Source organism: Sitodiplosis mosellana, unplaced genomic scaffold (genome assembly GCF_009176505.1).
Source record: "Sitodiplosis mosellana isolate CC-2019 unplaced genomic scaffold, AAFC_SMos_1.0 Smas_scaffold_6166, whole genome shotgun sequence".
NCBI classification, from domain to species: Eukaryota; Metazoa; Arthropoda; class Insecta; order Diptera; family Cecidomyiidae; genus Sitodiplosis; species Sitodiplosis mosellana.
In genome coordinates, this window is record NW_022601407.1 from 3,566,379 (window position 1) to 3,579,579 (window position 13,201).

The following is a 13,201-nucleotide window of genomic DNA, read 5'->3' on the forward strand; positions in this document are numbered from 1 at the left end:
ATTTCGGTGTAAATTCATCTTAGAATAGTTGAAACCTCTATATTACCACAACTCAATATTAGTCTTTACACTCAAAAATGTTGCAGTGTACCTAATTTATTCTTCTAGGCTTCATATTCGGGGATGCTAGTGTAGATATTGTCTACTAGACAATGTGACAAATAATCAGTGACAAGAGACTATTCGCATATGAGTAGTTTGGAGCGAAAATGTAATACAGAAGAGTTGCGCGGAAAAATGTCAAATGAAAAGAGATAGCTATACAGTTTACTTTATATAGCTATCCTTTTCCGCTCATTCATCATCGACATTTTTCCCCGAAAATTTTCTGTATTACATTTTCGCTCCAAACTACTCATTTATTCTCAAATCTTGACAACAATTAAAATGACCCATTAGCTCTGACTCGAAGAGAATATGAATCATTTCTCCCAAACCACTCTTGAACGCATATGATTGATTGTCATATATCAATGAAGCATATGGAACGAAAAACTAAATATTTTCAAAAACAAAAACATTACCAATTGAATTGAATTGAAATTGAATCGATGTGTATGGTTCATTGATATTGAATAAACTAACTAACTAAATCGCACACATTTTGAATATAGAGTTAAGCATCCGAATTTGAATGAGTAATAGTATTGAATGTATTGATATGAAATATTCGATTGCTGCTATTATATCGCACAATTTGATTTGGTATAACAGCGATCGCATATTTCTCAACTGTTGGTATCAAAATACATGACGATTTATAAAAGACATAAAATTGTCGATTCAATATGAAGTCGCTTTGGCCCATCTGCCAAGATTTGAATATTCATCTGAGGAAAATTGGTTGCAATTCTCTTTTCCATCTTTTCCATGCATTCTATGATCTATAAGCTCCAGCATAGAAATCGAAAAGAAGTGGATATTTACTTAAATTTGCAGAAGCAAATCATATTTCAACATACGATAACGGATCCTTGTCAAATTTTGTATCAAACGTTGCTATTGGCGTTATTTTTGCCAAGTTTTTGCTGGTTTTCAAGCTGATTTTCCGATCTTCATCTTCTTCTGCTCGCCTTCAGCTGGTCTTCCTGCACATGATTTCCTTCACTACCCATGGAAGCATGCATGGAAAGAACGAGAGTTATTGCAGATAGAAATTGTGATGGATAGAGATGAGCTTTGTGTTACCTATAAAAAACAAGGGTTCCACCTCCATCCCCGGTTATCTCTGTCTCTATTGAACCACAATTCTTTTTCTTTCAACGTAAAATCCATTCAAAATCGACAAAATATCAGGTACAAAAAAACCATCGCGTGATGAAAATCGGGAAAGAGAGCCATGCGAGAGAGAAACAAGACCGCAGAGCTTCGCTCCGCTCTGCGTTCTTGAGTTTTTAGTTACTTAATCTATTTTGTTGTTTCACAACAAACTATTTTTTTGCGCACTACATGAAATATATTTCATCAAAGTAACTTTGAAGTAATATATTTATTTGCAAAATGAATTACAAGATCTTAATTTTATTTATTTTTTGAAATACACTGCCTTTGGTTTAAATTAAATAAAAAATATGAGCATAAAATTCAGATTCACCATAATTTGTTTCAACACTCAAAAAGTATCTAGGAAAAAAAGAAGTAGATTAGTAGCTCTACATTTCATGTAGTGCTAAAAACACAACCATCCCCGATACATGGCATTTGCAGCACAATGAAAATCAGAGAAAATGTCATGCATCAAACTCAAAATATGCGACCAAAAGCTGTGGTAATGGCACTGGCAGAAAAAAACAGCCGCCACACAACAGCAACAGCAACAACATCAACAAATCCCGAATAGAAATAATTGGTTTACATCAACTGCAAGGTAGAATGCTTTTGATTGTTCATATGCCAATAACATAAATTGTGTCGAGCCCACACGAATCGAACGAAAGAGAAAGAGAGAGAGAGAGAGAGAGAGTCGCACTGTCGCACAGCAAATACACACACAAACACATCCGTCCATATATGGTCTTATAACCCGAATGTGTTTTGTGCATCAAAAACGGCCTTCAATATGATATACGATTCCGGTGTATGTGTGTTGTTCTATTGCCACCGTCACCACCGTCACCATTACCACCATTCCCCTGCACCGAAATCTCCGGTTTCCATCTCGAAATTATCGCTCAAGTTTTTTTTTTCTTTTTACATCCTGGTGATTCCAAATGGTTGTTTATGAAAAGTACTGATTTTGTTATTTCTCCATTCATTTTTCCGGGATAGGTTCTATTTCGCTTGAAGTTGCGACCAGGATGATGAACACTGAACATTTCATTGAACAGAAAAAAAATATCAAAAGCTGCTTTATAGCTGAAAAAAAAGATCCGTGTCTCACATGCAAAACTAGGAGCTTGACGTATGCGTGCTTTGCCCCCCGACCATCCATCCCGACGAATGATTAACAATGAGCTTCAAGTTGAAGGCTTCAAGTGAAATAATGATTGGTATTTAAGCATCAAATACTTTGTTTATTTCCACCATCTATATACGTACGTGGCTGTCGTGCATGACCATGGAGGAACAAGTGAGCGAAAGCGAGAGAGAGAGAGAAAGAGAGAGAGAGAGAGAGAGAGAGAGAGGGAGGGAAAAAACAATTCTGGTTGAGTTTTATCCAAGTTTTGCATTTGACAAGCGTTTTGAAATGGTGCAAAATCCATAGCGCGATTTCGATACCCGAACAATGCGCTAACAAAAATTTCAAATTAAAAAACCATTTTTTCTCCCTCAGCTCCCCCCCTCTCTCTCTCTTTCTCTCTCTGCTGATACTGATGCTGTTGTTGCTGCTCGCTCTCGTATATGTGTGTATGGCAAACGAATTTGCCATAGAACCATCACACAGTGATTGGATATGTATGCGTATGTGAGTAAGTGTACTTTGTTTCCCATTTTCTCTCTTTTCGGTTTGACTCTCTCAGTGCAAGTGACACATTGAAATATGCATGGTTTTGACATTACTGCAATTTATGTTTTGATTTTAGACCGAAAAGAAGAAATAAATACACACGGCTGCTTATACAAAGACACAGCATCTCGGGCCACACAGAGTTACTCTCTCAAGGAGAGAAAGAGAATGGAAAGGAGGGAGAGCGAACGAATATATACGTGTATTTATATCGAAACGCTTTTTGGTGCAATCACCAACATATGCTGGCTCACTTCAGAACATACACACATACAATGCCAGCCGTTTCCAATTCCAACAACATTTTCCACTCTTATGCTAATCACAGTTGAATGTGATAAGAGCACACAACAAATGGATCGCTTTTTGTGGCTTTTCAAGAATGCGACTTTTTTTGGCAAGATGAAAATAAGAGGCATTTGTAAATTTCGCAAGGTATTTACTTCCATCGAAGTAGATTTCTTATATGGGAAGATTTTAAATCTTCGCATTTTTCAGAAAATGTGATTTAAATTTCGTAAATTCCAATTTCTGGACTCAAACTCAAACTCATTTTTTGGAGTGGAGACACTGGAGAGTCTTTAGAGGTCTTTTGAGCCTTCAGTTTTTTTCTAAATTTTCGAAAACCTATAAATTCGCTGTCGATTCTATTACTTCGGATTAAAGCATCCATTAATTTAAGATCAAAGTCAGAACTGTTCAAATTCTTCTTTCTCAATCATGACTAAATGCCAAAGTAACGTAAAATTTAAAATATTTTTACGCTCAATGTCTCAATGCACCAACAATACAGTTCCCTTCTGTGGCTTTAATTTTGAATTCAAAGCAGCTTTCGATGCATGGTTCGAGTTCCGAACTAGAGTGAAACGTGTGCCATTGCACAATAGATGGCGCTAAGTGTTTGTATATCATTTGCTTTTCGGTTATTCATTCAAGTGAGTATTTCATTGGCGTTTTTGTTTTCTCGCATGGAAATGTGTTTTTAAAAGACAATTCAAGTACGGCCACACGAGATATTTTGCCGTATTTTTGGATATCATAACAGCTTGTTTTGCGCGCTGAAATCGTGTTATTTTCCATTTGATTCGCTTATTTCTTAATTCATGATATTTTTGTCGACACTTTATTATTTTCAGATTGTATACATATATATTCATTGGTTTTTCGACTAAGTTTATTTTCATTGGCGTACATTTGGACAAATATCTTGCATAATTTTTGATGGTTTTTTTTCGAAAATGGATGTGCATAAAATGAATTGTGAGCTTTAGACCTGAATAAGTTGAATTTTGAATAGAAATTTTGAAAATGTGATGGCTGATTAACAAAGGGTTTTCATACTTTTATTGGATTGGACAGGGTAGCCCATAGCAATAGTTTTTTTCCCCACGTATCGAAAATCGGAAAGGCTATGCGGCCTAAATTGATATGATATGACAGAACAATACGAAGAAAGTCATAAAAATATGGTACGTTTGTTTGTTCGTTCGTTCAGTTCGCAGTTATGAAATTCTCGGAAATAATAGTCGGTAAGTGTTGCTCTGAGAGAGTTGCCGGTGAAACAAACACATGTGCAAAATGAGTACCGATGCTTTGTTTTTTTCTTTCGTCTCTTTTTCTTCTCTTTTGGTAGAACATATTTTTGTGAACCGTGATCTAAACGAGCATGTTCTTCACAATACACACCGGCATTTACAATTAAAACAATATAAAAGTGACCATACTGGATTCGAGTTAGCCATAAAAACGGAATACTAACACATACAGGTCGGTGAAAAAGAGAAAGATAGCGAGAGAGAGAGAGAGAGAGAGAGAGAGAGAGAGGGACTCATAACCGTGCGACATTATGCTACATATTCTGATTATGTTTTCATTGAAGAATAAGTTCGCTGACACTTGAGATTTTGCGCGATGGAAAACATTCAATTGTACGGTTCAAGCCCGAGATGAACAGAAACAGAGCAACTACAACGTTTAACATGAATTTCAAACAAGTAATTTGCACAACGAACTCCAACAAGGCATTCACATTAGAATTTTCGGCTGCGTACGTTGAACCAAACATATTTTCAAATAGCTTCTTTGTCACGAAGCGAAGGAGTTTTTTTGAAGACGAAAGGAAAAACCTTCTGCTGATATTTTGAAAAAAAAAACTCTTTCTGATCTCTTCAACACCAAATTGGATAGTTTTTCTTCAGAACTTCATGTCAACTGAACATTGTAAAGGTGTTCATCATTAAAAATGGGAAAAGGTGTTACAATTTTTCGTTATCATTGACACTCGTTTTTTCTTCTTCTTCTCAGATCCTTAACCATGGAAAAGGTGTTGAGAAACAATTTTAATTGATTTTCAGTTGAAACAACATCAAACAAACGCCTTCGAAGCCGATATCAACTCATGAAACTGTATTGATTGGCAGTTATTTTTTTGACGACGATTCACAATATTTTTTTCCATAGCATTTTTTTTTGTTGCTTTCGTCACGTAAATTGTAATTTCGTGAATTTTGCTGAAATCAGCAAATAATTGGTGAATTTGCAATGAAATTGCATTTTTACAGTTAAAATAGTAGTTCGATTCGTATTCAGAACGAAACCGAAAAAAAAACAAACGAAATAAAACAGTCGAAAAAGACACCGAATATTTTTTGCACTGAAGAACACACAGCAGTGGCAACGAAAACAAAAGAAAAAAAAATGCGGCGAAAATGGAGACGTGCAGGTCATTGAATCACAGCAAAATCAACAGAACGGTTGTGTACGTATTGCACACACAAAAGTTTTTTTCTTCTCTCGCTCTCTGTGTTCCTATTCTTTATTTTCCTTTTCGGTCCGTTTCGCTTCATCATGGCCCCCGATCATAAGCGAGCAAAATTTTTAGATTTTTACAAACGTGAATTGTTGTTTTTCTTTTCTCTTCTCGGCCGCACATATTGCAACAAAGAAATTTGTACAGTTTGGATGCTAAGAATGGCCAGAAGCAGCATCGACGCACGAAAAACTGCACAACATTCAACACGTCAATCGCAATTTTAGCTAGCTACTTGACAACACATACAATAAGATTTGGCGAGCGAATCTCTTTTTAGCACTACATGGAATGTAGGCTACTGTAGTGGTTATTTTTTTTCCAAGAAAATTTTAAGAGTGTTTAGGCCATTTTTTGGACCGTAAATTAATTCATTCTTATATCCATATTTTTTTTATTTCAAATTAAGCAATTACGCCTAATTGCAAAAAGGAAATAAAATCATGTACAATGTACATGTATTTTCACTTTTGAGATAACTCAAAAAAATACAGTTTTTTCGTTACCAATGTGAAATAATGTACAATGACCGTTCATATTGAATGTACATAAAACACAATACAATATCATCAGAAAAATTTATTTAATTATTTTTGACAATATTAGAATGATTTACATACAAAAAGTATACTACGATTAAAACCACATTCCATGTATTGCTTACGATAGTAATAATTTGATGAGAAACATCAAATTAATTGAACCCCTTAAATTTACAAGCTTCAAGAATGCAGAGCGGAGCGAAACGACGATCTGCGGTCTTGTTTTTTGCTCTGCCTGGCTCGGTTGCCGTTGAACCAAATCTGTTTACCGAAACCAAAAAGAGATCGAGACTTGTGCGCACACACAAGGGATGACAAATAGAACGTATGCAGTACAGTACAATGAACGCAAACATGTAACAGATTTATTTTTAAAGAATTTTTTGCATCGGCCACATTTGTCATTTAAAAGCAACAACAAGAACAACACCAACGAACAAAAAAACACGATAAGGTAATTCGATCATTCGACTCAGCAACAACCGGCTTTGACGTCGCTCTCAATCAAATAATTTGACACGTCTCGTCGGTGCAATGGTTTTTATTCCGATGGAATCGTTTTTCACCTTTATCATTTTCAGCAACGAATTTTGATGAGCGTGGAGAAATTCCAAATGCACAGACAAAAAATGACAAATTCAGATGCATAAAATGAGACAAGAATTTCGATCAAGCGGGAATTGGGATGGATACAGAGAGAAAAACGGCACATTTCAACATTCTTCAGTTTCTTATCAGAAGAAGTATTTCAATTGTAAAAAGTCACAAGCCTGACTTTACTGATACTCTTCGGGTTCAGCTAAATTTAAATTCAAGTTTAAATTCAGTTTGAAATCGAAACTCTGAAAAACGCAGTAAGAAAAAAATGCGAAGAAAAAACAATCAGAAGAAATTCAATCAAGTTTTTGGTATTGAATTCAATTATAAAGTCGGTCGCTTCTGAGTTGCTTCCAAATCGTATGATCAAACGATCGAATCGCTTTCGTTTTCTAATTCCAGTTTTGGCAAGTTCAACTTTTAAGAATTATCTTAGTATCGATTATATTTTCGTCTTACCTCATTTTTATCGTTGCCTTTCTTTTTTTTCGGTTATGTATTGAATTGTAAATTTTGAATTACGAAATCGGATAACAATATTGAGTTAAAAAAAAAGTTGTGTAAAGTTCTTGCAGTTTATCTTTTCGCAGAGTATTGAATTTTAACATTTTGTTTTTTCTTCTTCTTAATTTGTAATCCTTAATGTAAACAGAACTACACAGAAGTTGGCTGGCTCAGATGGCAATCCATCACGCACAAATTGGCCTGTCGCCCGAAGTCTCAAATTCCCCCTCAACTCTTCGCCATCTCACCTTGATATACAGTTGGCAAAAATATGACTTTCCTTCGCGAACCTTTTTTTCCCGCATTTGCTAAAGATTTTTCACTCAGTTAAACAACAAATTTGTAGATGCGACATGCATGCGAAGCGCGTCTTTAATTTCTCTTTGTTTCATAATGATGAGCTGTTTGCGTTCCGATTTCGTTTCTCCGGCGTTGTTGTTCGATATCGATGGTTCCGATTTATATTTGGTGCGTATGCCGAGCGATCGAGCGAGCGAGCGAGTGAGTGAACGCGCGCGCACGCTCACAGCCTATATAGGCGCGCACATGGTGTGTTGTTCACATACGTGCTGGCCAAATCGACGAAGCGCTCATAATAAATAATAATTATAATAATGATCGTCTTTCAAATTAAATAACACTTCTTGAGCATGCGCGGTTACATCATGAGCGTAAGTGTTGTTTTCGTGTTACTTCAGTTGGAAAAACTTCAATTTTTCGCACTTTTGTGGTATGGATATATATATATATTTTTTTTTTTCATAATTGTAGTTCGATTCCTAATTATGATCGATTGGAGTGTCTAGAGCGCGGCATAAAGACAATTCGCTACATAATGTGTGAAAAATGAGCGCCGCTCACGAAGCATTCAGCATTAGTAGCATCAGCAGCAGCAGCAGCAGTATCAGCGACAGCAATAGCATCATCTTCGAATTCATCATAATATTTACCCTTTTTGGATTTGAGTTTTGATCAAAAATGCCCCAACACGTAATCGATGTTTGTTTGGTCGAGCCCAATTGAAATTTGGTCCGAGCGAGCGCGCGCATACCACGAAGAGATGGAAAGTGGAATTTAGGTTAATCGAAAAATAAAATCGGTAGCAAACTAACAAAATTAGCCTTATAAATTCAGGTACGTGTTTGTTTGTGTGGCAGCGACGGCAGCAGCCAGTTAAAATAACAAAAAAAAATCCAAACAATTGCATAGCAGCCGATTCGCTCACTCATTCGCTCGCTCTCGAAAATGTTGAGCTTTTCCTCGTGTATTCCAACACACGACACACACGACGCGATGATATAATCCGGAATTGATTTGCTTACCTACATTTGGAATAAAATTTAAAAAAAAAATCATATATCGAACCAAGAAAGACAGAAAAAACGGCAACAGACAGAGAGCGAACAAAAAGCATAAAAAAAACAGGCCAGGTTTAGTACCGAAGTGAAACCATGGAAAACAAAGCGAATCGAATCAAATACACAACAAATGACACACAGCGTGCGACGACGTGCAAAGAAAATGAATTCTTTTTTTTACTTTGTCTTCTGTTTCTTTCTGTCTTTTTTTAAAGCTTCATTTAAATATGGTTTTGGTTACGATTTGAATACATGTATTGATTAGATAAGCGATCGATGTGATGCGACACGAATAGAATTATATCGATGACAATCGCTGCACACCGAAATAATCTACGAATGAAGCGCGGTTTTTCTGGGCCCTGAAGGGGAAAATTTGAAAGTAAAATCATGGAAACTTCATTTTAAGAGCTCATCACGAGGTTTTAACAGTGAACTTGGAAGTTAAATAATAGACGAAACTCTACTGCAAATTCACAATCTCCAGAAAGTGCACCTTTGAAAGTGCTTTGATGATTCATAAGCTATGGAAACGGACTTTTCGCGCGGGGAAATGCTAACTTGAATCGAACACTGTCAATGGTTTTTGATTTGATTCCCGTTTATCCGTTGGATTATAATGTGCATTGTGCGTGCATGCCTCGACAAAAGAGTAAACAACGGTAAATTGTGCAGTTAAATGTCCATTTTCCATGAAATTTTCATTATGAGATCAAGAGTTTTTATGATCTTGACTCGAGTCTCTTTGTCAAAAAGGTCTTTCCTCAACAGTGAAGCCTTTATTTTCATTCAATTCTTTTTAATTTTGAACTCAACTGGAATTCATGCGACTTTTTTTTATGTTCGAATTTTCTGTTAACGCCGAAAAAATGTTAAAAGGAAAGACTTTTTTCCCAACTAAAAACAACCCAAACAAAACAAATATCCATTCTTCAAAAAGTCATCGTTTTGCAGGCCCATTTAATCGTTTTTATTCTCTTTTTCTCTGTCTCACTCTCTTTGTCTCTCTGTCTCTGTCGCTCTCGGGCTCTCTGTCGCACATTTCAACTAACCAAAAAAAAAAAAACCAACTGAGCACATTTCCATAGGTACAAAGGCTACCGACAACAGTTGACCGCATGAAACAATGTAATCATAACGATCATAATAAAATCTGCAACTGAATTTGAATTACTAAGAAAATAGCATTTGGTTCGGTGTGCGTTGTATTTTGTACATTATGGTCATTTTACGAAAAACCTTTCGAACCGAGCCCAGCAACGACAACGTCGTTGACGACGACGACACGACGAAAGAGATGTAAAAGCAGCGAAAATAACAATTGAAACAACTGTAAAACCATAACGCAACTGGAGAAAAGAAACACAACAAATCCCAAAAATAAGTACATTATTATCATTTACATGTATGTAAGCGCCAGAAAATTTCCCATAAGACAATTGGTTGTACGTGAATAAAAACAGTAACAGCAACAGCAACGATGTAAAGAGATGACAAACTAGCAATGAACTTTCCTCCGAATTGTGCGTACACGTCTTTTGGCCACTTTCGTTGCGTCAGCGTTTGTCACGCGCGTAGAATTCGACTCCATGCAAAAAGAAAGAAAGAAAAAGAATGACCCGACGAAAAATTCGTCAATTTATCATCAACCATTTTTATGATCATAAATTCATTCTTTTGTGTATGGACATTATGTAATCGTGAGCTCATCTTCAGCATGAATTATCAAATCGATATTCTCTCTGCAGTGACAACGACGACGACGACGACGGCATGAACAAAAACAAAATGAGTTGCGCTTTTTTAATTGATTTAACATCGGCAATCGGATAGATTTTCGGTTAAAGATGGCCATCTTCGAATTTTGCGACGTAAATTATCACATGTTATGTTCACACTTTTTGGCACATTTTCTTCGTTTTGCACGTGTTATACAATCAATTGAATTGGCAGCTGAAACCAGCACCGCACACCATCAATAGATGCTATCTCACCTCACGGTGCAACGGCACACAACACTATTTACATAATGCAGATTAAGAATGAAAACGTGTGCACATACAAGCACACACACACACACACACACACACACATCCATTTGGACTTGGCGACGCAGTGACGAGAGATGCGGCTGGCCTGCTGTTGCTGTTGCGTTGACAGAAGATTGATGCAGAATGCAGACAAGGACTTGCAAACAAGTTTCACACTCGAAATGAGAATTATTCGGCCAACTATACATAATGACATTTGATTAGTTGAACTAATGGTCGATGCGAATCGAAAACAAATGATTGCATTCAAATTCACACGAAACAACGACCCGAGAAACATACACGAAAACAAAAATCGGTTGTTCCTCTTTTATGGTTTAGAAGTGAGATGATGATCTTCAGCTGCATGCAGTTCCAAACTGCATCGGTATAATTAATTCGCAACACACACACGCCGTACATGCGATACCGAGTATAACGAGAAAACCAAATTATGAAATCGATATGTAAATGTTTTTCGATGTGTGTTGAGTTTCTGGAATTTTCGTGTCGTCTGCATTTTGAATAAATTCGTTTTAAGTCTAAAATGAGTGTGTGTTTGTTTGTTTGTTCGTTTTTTTTTCTCTTTCCAATTCATTCCATTCATTTTGCTATTCTGCTAATTAACATTCATGTTTCGATCGCGCGGAGAGAAGAATGTTTTCGAATGCTCCATTGATTTTTCCCATCGTTTGCGATCGATTTGGCTTTTGCAGGCGAAACAAATACGTAACAGAGAACCAAATGCTCTCAATCTAGATCAGACATTTCCATTGTTTGTTTGCGGTGCCGAAAGAAAATAAAAGTTTTTCGGGGCTAGAAAATACGAACCAATGCTTGTGTTTTTTCTTCTTCTTTCATCGTCGTCGTTGTCGTCGATCACGAAGTGCGGCTCATTGTATTGTTGCTGTTTGACGTAATGGGATTGAATCTGATTGAATGCCGTGTGCTATGTTCCTTCTTCAGCTTCAATTTCGAACCAAAGAGAAGAGAAAAAAATTACCGCACTCTCGCATTACTTCAACCACACATACACATACTCTCGACTAGTGTACTATTACCACGCTTTTAAGTTTTTCGATTTAGAAAAATGCGGTCACTAAGACACAAGCGCCAAAGCATTACTCATAACATTTATTGGTTTGAAAAAAAGTGAAAGTCTCTTGAACAGCGCAGTACTGCGCAGCAGTCCGCGCGAACGAGGCAGCAACAACAACAACAATAGCAGCAGCAGCAGCAGCACACACATTGTGATTGCGCCCGCGAACAACTATACAAGCCTATGTATTGTGTATCGTTTCTTTGATATACGTCTTTTCGGCTCCAACATTTGTTTTTCCATATTTCTTCTTGATATCTACGATTTTTCAGCGCGCGCGCACACGCTCTCGCGCAACCGTTTATGTAATGGCTCTAGCTTTGGCTCTACTGCCTTTGTGACTTCGATATTATTTCGCCTGCTTTTCTCTGTCTTTCTTTCTTTTTTTTTCTTCATTTTCAACGTTGTTTGGTGACGACGCTACTACACTGTGTGTATGTCTCTCTCTGTCTATCTGCACAGAATAGGTATGAGCCGAGAGAGCGCTTCAGTTTTATGGTTCGTTTAATGCATTTGTATGCGTTTGGAATCAATTCACTTGAAACAAACGTTGGTATGCTAATCGCCTTACTCTTTCTTTCAACCGTGAGCGAAAGATCGCGCGCGCGTATACCGCGCACACACACATGCTGCTCTGCCAAAAATCCAAAAGACTCGTTCAATCTCTTTTTATTCAAATGTGCATGGAACCCAAAAACAAAAAAATTACGTATATTTTATTTGGTATTCATCGTGCCACACTTCGTTTGTTGGTTTTTTGTTTCATTCATTTTCTTTCTTTCTTTCTTTCTTTAGTTTTTTATCTATACGTAGTTTTTTTTCTCGATTCGTCGTAGTCGTCGTTGTTGTTATTATATATTTTTTTCATGAGTTTTTTTTCTCTTCATTTTATTGTTATTAAAGCACAAAATTGAGGTAAACATTTGTGAAAGGTTCGCGCTAAATGAATGACGGCAAAATCGAAGATGACAAATTATGTCATCTCTTTGTTATTATTCAAATGCTCTGAATAGAACGAGCCATTTTTGTTAAGCGCTCGCCGAAAAATTAGTTCATTGCCACAAACAAAGTAACAACCAATTACACTGCAATCTCGTACAGTTCCATTTTCTATGTAATCAGTGCAGACATGACGTTTTTTTTCGGCCGATGATAAGACACAGTGTAGTCGTCACATTTGCAAAATGCAAGTAAACATCAGCAGTGGTGACGCCGTATGAACAGAAGTGCAAGGATAGAGAGAAGGAGAGGAGTAAGAACGAGAACGAGGGATAGAACAAGAGAGAGAGAAAGAAGGAAAGAGGGAAATAGAGAG